Source organism: Anabrus simplex, chromosome 1 (assembly GCF_040414725.1).
Source record: "Anabrus simplex isolate iqAnaSimp1 chromosome 1, ASM4041472v1, whole genome shotgun sequence".
Lineage (NCBI taxonomy): Eukaryota > Metazoa > Arthropoda > Insecta > Orthoptera > Tettigoniidae > Anabrus > Anabrus simplex.
In genome coordinates, this window is record NC_090265.1 from 1335271279 (window position 1) to 1335285048 (window position 13770).

Genomic DNA, 13770 nt, shown 5'->3' on the forward strand with positions numbered 1-13770 from the left:
CACTCGACACGAAAGAATTGCACCAAGTTAGTTTTTAAATATTGGAAACTAATGCCAAAGCATCATACTCTAATTAGAAAAGTATACCTTCTTGATGTTTAGTGTACCTGAGATCGTATTATGCACACATTTTGCTGATCATTTAACTTTTGTCACATATTTATTCAACACCAATGTATAATTCCAATAAGAAGTTGGTGTAGAATAGGGTGTGCACATAATGCTTATACAAAAACGATACATTAAAAGAAAAGAAATAGGAAAAACTTGGGGCAATTAAGAAAATAGGAGGACACAAATTTGGTTGACAAAATTTAGTGAACATTTAAAATTTATCTTCGTATCGTGCATACAAATAATCCAAAATGTCTTCTTAAATTTCTTCTGCAGACTGATATAGATTGTTTATTCCGCAGGAATAGATGCCTCATTAACTCCGAACTTCTCACGTTTATGTATTTTGTCAAGAAGTGACTTTTCTTGTGATATGTTTTCATAAAAGTTATCGCATGATACTCCATTAAAGTGTATTTTGACAATGAACAAGGCCTTCACTGTTGCAATCTTCATTCTGTTCTTTCATCTGATCACAAAGAGTTGCTAGAGTCAAAATACGTTAGATAGCAGCATTTGACGCAGAAAATGGCAGACAAAACATTACCAAATAAACCATGTTTATTATTTTACTATTGAGGAAGGCAATGTTACACCAATTTTCCTCGTTTCTTGCACTACTGCTTTCCGTTTCTCGTTTTAAGTAGTTCTGTACTTATGAAAATTTATCAAACTGTTTGTCTTTGTCAGCAGAAAAATTTGGTGTAACACTTTTAACAAAAGCACAACAATCCTGAATATTCTTTCATTTCAACTGTTCATTTTGAAAAATCACCCAATCAAATGCTTTAAATGGAGTGAGAAACTACAAACGTCGTTAGTTAATATACTCAATGCAAATGTCATAGAAAGTGTCAGCGTAACTGTGAATGTTTTCTAAAGTAATTTCCCCCTCCTCCAGCTCTCTTAGTCGATCATGTACAACAGAAGTGAGAAACCTTTCAGACTTTCTGCATTGTAATTTGTTTAATAACTTGTTTTTACTACTGTGATTTTTTTCTCAGTGCATTTAATTGATGTGGCGACCAACTAGAAATGTAGAAGAGTAAAAGAAAGAGGGTTTTCAACTAATTGTCTGAGGAAAACAGGGCACTTATCATTGGATAGAATATAAGATATCAAAGCAGGAAATATTTCTACACTTCCTTCCATTGCTGGTAACAGGAATAGCTAGCTAATCTGGCTGTACCCAAGCACAGTTTTGTATTCAGTTTCAGTGAGAATACAGAATGATTTGAGAGATTCAACCCTTACTGTGTGTATGTGGAAGTGCTGATAGATTTTATTCACAATTAATTGACAGTCAACAGGTAATCAATCTGAACTAGTTCGTAAAGAATTGTGCACCTCATGTGCAGGACACTTATTAGGCTATTCATTGTGTTTTGTTGTAATTTATAGAGCAAATTGTTTCTCCCTTTCCTCTATTTAACACTGAAATTAGTATTAGTATTGAAAATCCACAGCCTGCTTCGAGTCATTGACCGGGTCAGGAATGGAATGAATGAAGCCCCCATCTAGCGGCGAGTATAGGAATTGTACTGGCTGCCGAGGCCTGTCGCACTCCTCTGAGGCAATAATTAATGACTGACAGATAAAATGAAATGATATTGGAGAGTGTTGCTGGAATGAAAGATGACAGGCAAAACCGGAGTACCCGGAGAAAAACCTGTCCCACCTCCGCTTTGTCCAGCACAAATCTCACATTGTGTGACCGGGATTTGAACCACGGAACCCAGCGGTGAGAGGCCAACGCGCTGCCGCCTGAGCCACGGAGGTTGGTGTTAGTATTATCGGCGGAAATTACAATTACCTTTTCCTTAAGTTCATATTTCTTTAAAACATCCAACTCGTAATTCTTAAGTAAATCGGAAGTTCCTCCAGATAAATGAACCAATTTGAGCACTTTCACCGTGATACCATTTTTAGAATGAAAATGTCTCACAAGGAGAGGAACCAACTTTAAATCCAGATTATTAGATCATTATTGAAACGAATCGAGCACTTTTAAGTTCATTTAAAAGACTAGGAAAGCAACAGATAGGGAATTTGCCACCTGGGCGACTGCCCTGAATGCAGATCAGTAGTGATTGATTGATTGATTGATTGATTGATTGATTGATTGATTGATTGATTGATTGATTGATTGATTGATTGATTGATTGATTGATTGATTGATTGATGCGGGACACTTTTTCCTCGCATACTCATCATAGTTCTTTTTGTTTTCCCCACTTTATAATTTCCTGGCCTATTTTCAAGTTATCAAGGTTTGGAACTATTGTGGATGAAGCCTTGTTTTACGATCAGGTGCCCTTCCCGAGCCAACCCTATGTGGAGGGATGTATACACTATTGGGTGTAGATATGATGTGTGTAGGTGAAGACGTGTACCTTAGTAGTAAATAATTAAGAAATGAAGCAATGTTAGTCTACAATTGCATTCGGCCATCTCAAGTCCCAGCATCGGGTCGTTCTGACTGCCAGATAACTTGTTAAATTGTTGATAGTCTGATCGTGATCTCGCGAGTTATTTATTCTAACATTACAACACACCCGCAAGTTTTATAAAAACGGATAATAAACAATGCAAATTCCCCCCAATAAATATTATAATAATAATTTCTTTTTGGATTCATATAGACCGACTATGGGTCGCGTGGTTCTTAACACTGGAGGGTTTTCTTCTTTGACCAGAACTCTCCGACTTGTATTATAGTTTATTGGGTTGTGGAGATAAATTGACTTGAAACAGATTTTATGCAGTAATCTGCAATAAACGTAATCAGATAGTTACATTTTCTGCATATAATAATAATAATAATAATAATAATAATAATAATAATAATAATAATAATAATAATAATAATAATAATAATAATAATAATAATAAATTTGAATGTATTACATTTGCAGACGACTTAGTGTTCTTCGCTGAAAATCTACAGACTGTCACTACACGGATATAGGTTTTACAAGAAACAGCAGAAAAGGTAGGACTGCAAATATCCTTTGAGAAAACTAAGTACATGAACATAGATCCCAAAGAACCAACATGGACAATGAAGACAAAATATGATGACATAAAGAGAGTCCACAAATTCGAATATCTAGGGGAGATTCTGGCTCCTAACAACAACAAGAAGCCAGCTATCGAAGAAGGAGCAAAGATTATGGAGATTGCATTCAGACAAAGCCAGGAAATTTACTAGTCCAAATCCCTCCCCTGTCAAGCTAAACTCAGACACTATAATACCGTGGTGAAACCTGAATTTGTCTATGCTGCAGAGACAGTTGCCAGAAAGGGGATTACCGAAATAGAAAAGAAGAGCGTAAATTTCTGAGGAAAATTCTGGGACTCAAGGAAATGACAGGAAATGAGTTGACCTTCCTTTTGATATCAAATCAAGAGCTGTATGAAAAATGCGAGAACATTTCAACCTCGATAAGGAAAAGGCGACTGACTGTCTGTGAACATCTGAGAATAATGGGACCGGAACGCCTAGCAAGTAAGATCCTATTCTTCCAGGAAAGAAGTACCATGGCTGAAACAAGTTCATCAGGATCTTAAAACATGTGGCATTGAGGAGGGAGATATTACAAACAGAACAGTGTTCAGAAGGAAAATTGCGGAGGTGAGTGACGAATGTGTTCGTATAGAAACCCAGGAGAACAAGGAAGGTGTTCTCGGATGAGGAACGAGCAAAAGCCAGCCAGAGAATGACGGCACATTGGCATAAAAAGAAAGAACATCAACAGTCAAGGAAGTTGTGTAATTGTGACCAGTAGGAGGTTGAAACGATCCTAAATAAAATAATAATTATTTATTAATTATTAATACATTTATTTGTGTACACTATTTACGTCCTTTCTTATCGAAATTTCTCATTTAAAAACGCACGTAAACGATAGTGATATTGCCAGTGATTTATATGTGTTTTTGTAGGTGTTCGCGGGTGTTGCATGCTTAATTTTCATTTTTAATTATTTATGCGCAATGGTTGTATTTGACAGTGATTTTGTGTTGTTGGCGTTCCCATCGAATCAATGTGTATGTTTATAATGCACATACTCTACCGGCGGTGATCATAGTTTATTGAATTCTGATAGGTCAGAAACTACATGGCAGCTATCATAGTTCATTAAATATAGGCAACAGTTAAATAACAGTGTCACTACGGCAGAATGTCACAGAACAGATAGTTTATTTTTGTTCTAATATGAGTCGGGAGTTGAAACTTTAACTAATCAATTGTGTTAAAGAGCAATGTGTGATTAATGGTAGTAATTAATTAATAAGCTGCAAACATGCTAATATCTGTTCGTAGGACCGTAAATATTTCAGAAATATTTTAGTATAATTGAGCCGTATCCTGACGGCCCATAAGAGACCATCAGATATATATTTGCCATATTGAATAATTACTTCAAGGTGGATTTCAGTCAAGCATTGGGAAAGTAGCAGATTGCAGAACAGTTGAGACCGGAAGTCCATGGAGACATAAAGTCGCCGTATGTTGCGCGATATTTGCTTGTGACCGTGGGAAATGTTCAACGTTACCAGGAGTTAGCACATCTTGGCACGTGTAGAATTCGTTGGCCACGAGGAGCGTTCAGCCAATGAGGAAGCGAGGGTGTGGCCCATATGAATTGTGGACCGCGCAGAATTAAAATCCCAGGTTGACCAACATGGATATCTGCGTGAAGAATACATCGATATAGATTAGTCAGTTCTGTTAATTGATGGGTTTCCACAGGTCTGAAAGTGAGAAATAATAAGGAATACGTTATAGCAATTATCTGAGTCGTTATTAAGTCATCAGGAGTGTGTTTAATGTTATTTTAATTAATATCAAAGTCATTGTGGGTAACAAGCACGCTGATTGGTTGAGTCTTTGAACATACGGGAATCCCCTAGCTACAACGGCGTTGGCTTATTACTTAAGCGTCCCAATCATCGGGAGCGTCCTTCTTATTGTGTGAGTTGCCGTGAAGTGAACACCGTTCCATACTGCTCCTTTATATGTGCGTGAATGTTGCCACGTGGGCAGAAATCTAACACTGTAAGGTCTTATCTACCAAAAACAGTGCATTAATTTGTGAGGAGTGCTAAGTAAACTGGTGCAGTGATAAATTGCAAATTGCATTATGTCGCAAATTCTTATTCTAAAGTAATAGACGGTAATGTCAGCCGCAGACTGATGATTGAAGGAGAGACGCTCATCCGCATTGTACTTACGGGTCGGTCGTGTATCGCGAAGGACTTCCGTATCGAACCGCGAGCTGCTCTAAATGACTGTAATTAAACCCTAACATTTGTACAGTGAATCTGACATGTGTTTGTGCTGTCATATTAATGTTGGCTTAATTCACAGCTGACAAGGGTTTATTCGGCACGTGCACGTAGCGGTAAAGAGGTATTTACTAGAACTATTCTATGTTGCAGTGTACAGGAACTTTCATCAAGAAGATGGTACCGCCTTTAGAAGAAAGAAGATTGTTTCCATGTGTTAAAAACGTGTTGAAGATTGAGTAGAGCATCACCGGAGAGGGGATGTGAACCGCTGCCGATGTCCAGGGAGTTGCCAAAGATAAGACGCATGTTTTTAAATTAAATGGCTTGTTATATGAATTATGATTAAAACTAGTGAGGCTTAGTGTAGGGATTTTCTTTAATGTAATTTCTGCCTGATGGCACGTGTTTATTTTACATTTGTGATGCTGTAAATATGGATAGGAGGGGATCGTATGATTTCTCTACTTTTCTTTTACTTTACAATTAGTTAGATAGGTTATTGAGGGAGATGTTAGGATTTATTTTGCTTTTATTGTGTAATGTGCATGTTACTTAGCTTATGGTTATTCCTATATTTTTGTATGTTAGAGACAGAAGGATTAGATTGTCAAGATCATCCACTTTCCGAGTTAAACACTTGCGGCGTTGAGAGTAAATTCCATTTTCCCCTTTAAACAGATTAATAACAGATAGAATGCATGACGCATGGTATTTCAGGAGCTGTGACATGTGAGCTGTATATGCACCGTTGACTAGAAAATATTATTGTAATGTGGGTTGGAAACTGTTTCGTACAATGATTTGAGAGGGAATCGAACCCTGAGTTTATAATGAGAAAGGCTGATGAGAATGTGAGATATATACGAGAATATAAAGCATGCTGATATATGAAGTCGATTATGCAGGCCGATTGCATGCCTGATGTTTTTATAAGAATTGTGTGCAGCGAGAGTAGGCCTGTGATTGTATTCTGAGAGATCTTTGAGAATCAGAATTGACGGAAAATTAATGTGAGGCCAGTGAATATGATACGTGATGTTCCATTTAATAGCATGCTCGCAGAAGTACGATTGTGTATGTTAATCTCCGAGCGATGTTGAGATATGAGCTCGCGTTACAAGTTAGCCTATCAGCCGTGTTTATATAGACAGTGCGAAATGAGTTGTTGTTTCCGTAACATAATCTTGTCGGAACAGTGACCAATTCCTCAGAGCAGTATTGAGTTTTAATATTTCTTTTCAGCCCACTACAAAGCAGGAAATATGTGACAGATGAAGGCATTATCTTGTGCGCAAATGCAGCAGAGGAACGCGATATTTCCCATTGCTTTTCACGTGTTTATTAAAGTATATTGTTTGTTTTCTCTTACAGGATGGTGTTTTGAGTAATTTCATGTTGTTTTGATATGTTGTCTTGTTGTTTAATGGGGAACAGCCCGAGTACTGAGTGTATGTTTGTGGTCAACCTAGTTCTTACTAGATCCTTTGGTGAACCGCTTTTCACGTCGAGTCAGTGTAGTATGTAAGTTTTCCCCTACCTAATCCAATGTAAACATTTGAGAAATTTTAATTATGGTGTGATTATTGTAAATATAGCGTAGGAATATGCCACTAGTATTTTTCGTATTTCATATCATGTCCCATTGCGTCTTAATTTTCGTTTATTGGTAACTTTTGCGACAACTTCCCTGAATTTCAATCCGTATTATGGTGATACTTAAAATCGTGCTACTCCATACGAATACGAATATGAACATGAACATTGGACAATAATGTGATGTCATTTTGAAGCTCAAAAATAATTTAATGTTATGATTTTGAACTTTCATTTAGTTGATTTGCGTAATTAACGCTTGTTGTTCATATTTATTTCAATTTTATTTCTTTGATAATTTTCATTCATCGTTTTATTATTTGAATTTTATTTGTGATAGTAACATTCGGGGTTACTTTATGGAATAAACTCATCTTACCCCATATTAGTGTTTCTCATTCGAGATAAACCTCCATTATTCCTGTCATATACTTATAGTTAAGTGATAAACTTCGACATTTAGACTTACCCTCGACAATCAACCCACTTCTCTGCCCAACCCTGAGTTAGTCGGAAGTTTAATCAGAAAATGGAGGCATCGTCCTAGAGGGTTTTCACCCCTGGGTACGGTACATAATGATAATGACGTTAGCATTTTATGAGGAAACAAAGAAGTGTTAAAATTAATTACATAATTTTTGAATCAGGATTCAATAAGTTGTTCATGATGACATTGATTAACAGATGTATTATACAGAATGGTAATATTATGTGCAGTATAGTAAGAGAACTGTTGAGTACAAATTCGTGAAGGAATTTAAGCCATGAAAGTCAAAAGTACTTAATTAATCAGATGATCGTGTGTTCAGATTAAGAGGTGGTTTGACGAATATAAGGAGAGTACACTACGAACACATTTCAATATCTGCATTATGCAATATTCATGTAAAAATATGTATGTGTTTTATGAGTTTGAAATTTGTATAGTCAAAATTCTATGAGTTTATAATTGTACATTCATAACTTTGCACATTTAAGAATTTTACACATATAATTTTAATTTTGCGAATTCGCGGATTTTATACTTCTAGATTTACATAATTCAGTTGTAGTTAATTTAGTTTCAATTCACTGTAATGTAAATGCATTCAGTTTCGTGTTCGATATTATTTATTCAAGCAAGTTTTCATAATTATTGTAATATCATTAGTTTAATTTTCATAATAATGTATATTTCTACAAATTTTATTCAATTTTCATTGTTTTCTCCATTTTATTTCATTTTATTTGTACTATGGCTAAAATAAGTTCAGTTTATAAAAGTCAGTCATTTTATAGCGTAGCCCGTAGTTAGCAAGCTTTATGTACCCCAACGAGAAGTGGAGGACGTTCAATCAATCACCACTGATCTGCATTTAGGGCAGTCACCCAGGTGGCAGATTCCGTATCTGTTGTTTTCCTAGCCTTTTATTAAATTATTTCAAGGAAATTGGAAAATATATTAACGAACATATTCCTTGGTAAGTTATTCCAGTCCTTAACTCTCCTTCCTATAAACGAATATTTGCTCCAATTTTTCCTCTTGAATTCCAACTTTATCTTCATATTGTGATCTTCCCCACTTTTAAAGACACCACTCAAACTTCGTCTACTAATGTCGTTCCACGGCATCTCTCCATTAACAGCTCGGTACATACTTTACTTCTTAGTCGAGCAGCACGTCTCCTTTCTCCCAAGTCCTCCCAGCCCAAACTTTACAACTTTTTTTGTAACGCTGCTCTTTAGTCGGAAATGACCCAGCACAAAATGAGCTGCTTTTCTTTTGATTTCTTCCAGTTCTTGAATCAAGTAATCCTGGTAAGGGTCCCATACACTAGAACCATACTCTAGTTGGGGTCTTACCAGAGACTTGTATGCCGTCTCCTTTACATCCTTACTACAACCCCTAAACATCCTAATAGCCATGTGCAGAGATCTGTACCCTTTATTTACAATCCCATTTATGTGTTTACCCTAATGAAGATATTAACACCGAGGTACTTACAATGATTCCCATAAGGAACTTTCACCCCATCAACGCAGTAATTAAAACAGAGAGGATATTTCCTGTTTGTGAAATTCACAACCTGACGTTTAACCCCGTTTATCACCATAGCATTGCGTACTCCATCTCACTACATTATCGAGTTCATTTTGCAGTTGCTTACAATCTTGCAGGGGCTGCCTGGCCGAGGCGGTAAAGACGTGCTCGATCCGCCCGCAAGGACGTGGGTTCCAATTCCCGTCAGGAAGTCGTAAAATTTAAGAAACGAGATTTCCACTTCCGGAGGTGCACATGGCCCTGAGGTTCACTCAGCCTACACCAAAAATGAGTACCACTCTACCCGATCAAGTGCCGAGGTTACGGATAGTGGAAGCCTTTACCTTCTACACCTCCAAGGGCCTTTATGGCCTGTACGGAGATCACTTTTGCTTTGCTTTGCTTTGCTTTTTGACAATCTTGTAATTTATGCGGATGTCCGCAAAAAAGCCTTATCTCTCATTCCACTTCCTTACTCATATCATTGATATATGTAAGGAAATATAAAAGTCTATTAATACTGCCTTGAGGAAATCCCTTCTTAATTATTATAGGGTCAGATAAAGCATAACCTACTCTAATTCTCTGAGATCTATTTTCTAGAAATATAGCAACCCATCCAGTCACTCAGTTGTCTAGTCATACTGCACTCATTTTTGCCAGTAGCCTCCCATGATCTATCCTATCAAATGCCCTAGATATATCAATCGCGGTGCAATCCATTTGACCTCCTGAATCCAAGATATCTGCTATATCTTGTTGGAATCCTACAAGTTGAGCTTCAGTGGAATAACCTTTCCTAAACCCGAACTGCCTTCTATCTAACCAGTTATTAATTTCGTAAATATGTCTAATGTAATCAGAAAGAATGCTTTCCCAAAGCTTACATGCAATGCGTGTCAGACTGACTGGCCTGTAATTTTCAGCTTTATGTCTATCACCCTTTCCTTTATATACAGGGGCTACTATAGCAACTCTCCATTCATCTGATATAGCTCCTTCTGTTCCACCCCTGGGCGAAGAGAAAGTAGGTAAATATTCGAATGGCACCAGGCAAACTTTGAGAACTCGCCTATAACGATCATGCAGTGTAAAATGGTAAGTAAAGGGTAAAGTAACTAACCAGAAAAGGATTTGGGCAACAATGACAGAAATAAACTGGACACAGAAACGGTCACCTCACTTCTTCACACTGCGTTCGACCTCTAAGGCCCTTATTCACCAATGTCAGTTACTTTTGCTTTTGCCTTAGATTTCCAAAACGAAGATAATATTATATCGGATAACGCTCACTTCAGTATTCACCACAAAAACTAATTTTTCGTTTCATTCTGAATTTCAACCTTAAAATTTTCATACTGAAATATGGAAAAAACAATGACTACATGCTGCCGCCAAGGTCGAAATATAAATAAGTTTGTAATTACATTCAGTGTTTGCAAATATCATAAATTATATCCGCTATTGACCAGAAACGAAGAAATGAGCCTAATGTGACGTTCCTCAATATTCAATCGGTCATATTCCTCATCGCTGAAATTTTCTCTTTTAGGCTAATTAAATATTCCAGTTGTTTACGAGCTACCACCTTCAAAGGATATTTCACCAGCCACCCTTTCTCCGGTAAAATTTTAAACCGCAATAATACTCATTATCCGATATAATGTTGTTGGTGAATACAAACTTAACTGTTATCTCGGCTTTCTTCGCTTTAAACCAAGATAAAAATGTTTACTCACCTTCATCAACGTTAGTTAGTTTTAATGTTAGCTTACTGTAGATTTCCAAAACTTTGATAATGCCATCATCTCGGATAACACTCGCTGCTATGTTCACGATAGATTTTATTAGCTCGGTTTATCAAAACTAAGTTTTCGTTTCAACCTGAGTTTAAACTTGAACCTTTTATGCTAACACACGGGTGACAACTACCGTACGTATTGTCGCCATTATTGAAATGCAAACAAGTTTTCAATTACATCCGGTGTTTGCGAATAACTTATCACTTATCACACATTATATCCGCTATTGGCCAGAAATGGAAAGAGAAGCCTAATATGACGTTCCAAGAGAGGGAATTTTTAATGAAGTTGGTGACAGAAAGCATTATCATCATAGCCTTCAAATTGTATATTTCACTAAAAAAAGCAATATTCCTTATATCTTCACTAAAAAACTTTACCCAATCATATACTGTATAAAAGCTTTAATCGATATTCGTCTTAGGCCAGCCTATGTGTTGAGAATTCCAGGTTATATTCGAACATGGATGAAACTGACAGTGTCGAAGCTACAGTGTGTTCCAAAATCAGTGTCGTGATAGTCCTCAGCGTATGTAGCGTGTTCTTTTTATCCACTTTGGAAGTCTTGGTCACGTCGCTACGATTTCCTCGTTCACTAAAATATTCCAGTCGTCTACGAGCAACCATCCTGAAAGGATATTAACTTAGATTTCCTATTTTAGCGGCCAACCTTTCCCCGATAAAATTTTAAACCGAGATAATACCCAATAATGATGTCGTTGGTGATTAAAAAATTAACTGTTATCTCTGTTCTCAGAGCTTTAAACCAAGATAAAAGCTTTTACTCGCGTTGGTGAATAAGGATGTGTCTTTCCGCGCTGATAAAGATAAGGAAGGCTCCGGCTCCTAGCAGGATATGAGGTGAAGAAACTGTGCTGCTATTGCGAATTAATATTATCAGTGTGTAATTCTTTGTAGAGGACGAGTGATCACAGTAATTAATTATACGCCAACGTGCAGATGATCTGAGATTTAGCACAGACACACTTCTGGCGAGACATAGTGTTTACAGTGTACTTCATCTTCTAGTGGGGCCTAGAACAAACTTGTTCATTTCATTCGCAGATATCAATCTCAACCTTGTTTTACGACAATATGAAAGTGACTGAGGTATGAGCAATGATAGTTAGGGAAGGGATTTTAAGGTGGAAAGTATGGTCAGAAAAGGGGAAAGAAAGGTTCTGAAAATACATACAAAAAGGAGCAAAAAGGGTGTTGACGAAAACACTTTATGAAGGTTCAAACCAGTTACGTGAACTTTCTTTATGCCATTTACTGTGTTCTTCTTCTTCTTCTTCTTCTTCTTCTTCTTCTTCTTCTGTTCTCCCTCCAGAGTTGGCTTTTTCCTCGGACTTGACGAGGATCCTAACTCCACTGCCTCAAGGGCAGTGTCCTGGAGCGTGAGACATTGGGGCGGGGTACACCTGGGAAGGAGGACCAGTACCTCGCCCAGGTTGCCTCACCTGCTATGATGAACAGGGGCCTTATGTGGGGATGGGAAGATTGGAAGGGATAGACAAGGAAGAGGGAAGGAAGCGGCCGTGGCCTTAGGTACCATCCCCGCTTTGCCTGGACGAGAAGAGGGGAACCACGGAAAACCACTTCGAGCAAGGCTGAAGAGGGAATCGAACCCCCGTCCACTCAGTTGACCTCCCGAGGCTGACTGGACCCAGTTCCAGCCCTCGTACCACTTTTCAAATTTCGTGGCAGAGCTTGGAATCGAACCCGAGCCTCCGGGGGTGGCAGCTAATCACACTAACCACCTACACCACAGAGGCTTCTTCTTTATCGGTTTACCCTCCAGGGTCGGTTTCCCCCTCGGACTCAGCGACGGATCCTACCTCTACCGCCTGAGGGGCAGTGTCCTGGAGCTTCAGACATTGGGTCGGGGATACAACTGGAGTGGATGACCAGTACCTCGCCCAGGCGGCCTCACTTGCTATGCTGAACAGCGGCCTTGCGGGGGATGGAAAGATTGGAACGGATAGGCAAGGAAGAGGGGAGGAAGCGGCCGTGGCCTTAAGTTAGGTACCATCCCGGCATTTGCCTGGAGGAGAAGTGGGAAACCACGGAAAACCACTTCCAGGATGGCTGAGGTGGAAATCAAACCCATCTCTACTCACTTGACCTCCGGAGGCTAAGTGGACCCCGTTCCAGCTTTATCCCCGTAATTTAGATTCAGCAGTAATGTAGATTAAACTCTTTCACAGCAGATACCCTTCCTGAAGGAATGTGTTCACTGTTTCACGTTTTTATGTAGGATTATAGTGTTATGAACTGTATTGTACGTGAAGATGTGTAATAAGACGATGACAAACCCTCAGCTCCTGAGCTAGAGGAATTAACCAGCGCGATCACGAATTGAACCCGAGACCCTCTGAACCGAAGACCAGGGGCCCGACTGAACCACATACATACCTCAACTAGAGTCGTATACAAATAAATCTAATAAATCTTATCACCATCAATTCGAAATTGCTATCGCTTGCAGCCGAGGCCTGTCGCTAATAAATATACTAATAATGTGCAAAATATAAAGTGTACTTAATTTCTCTCAGCTCATTCACATTCTCAATCCACCGGTTGGCTAATCAATTCCAATCACTCGTTTATTCACTCTCCCATTCGTGGGCTCACGTAATGTCTTTCATTCACTAATTAATTGTCTCGCTCACTCATAAACATATCAGTCAGTTTCTTTAAATAATGTTCGCCTTAATCCCCTGACATTGAGTTCCATGGATTTAGAAAGCTCCAATAAAATCTCAACTGAAAGGCACAGGTTCGAGTGAAGGATGGAAAAATGGAAAAGGTATATATCCTCCTTCTCCTCTCTAAGCTGAGCTGTGAGCAAGTGATAAACGGTGGAAGGAATAGAGGAGGAGGGCTATTTCCGAAGAATGATCATGTCAGTTTTTTGGCTGTTATCTCAACGGAAAGGAGTCT

At 38.3% G+C, this 13770-nt stretch overlaps 1 protein-coding gene across 1 annotated transcript in view; it reads right to left on the reverse strand.

The window, feature by feature from the left end:
- Positions 1–13770, reverse strand: part of LOC136858839 (multiple epidermal growth factor-like domains protein 10) — a 272735-nt gene that overhangs the window by 258738 nt on the left and 227 nt on the right. The gene's annotated exons all lie outside the window — the stretch shown is intronic.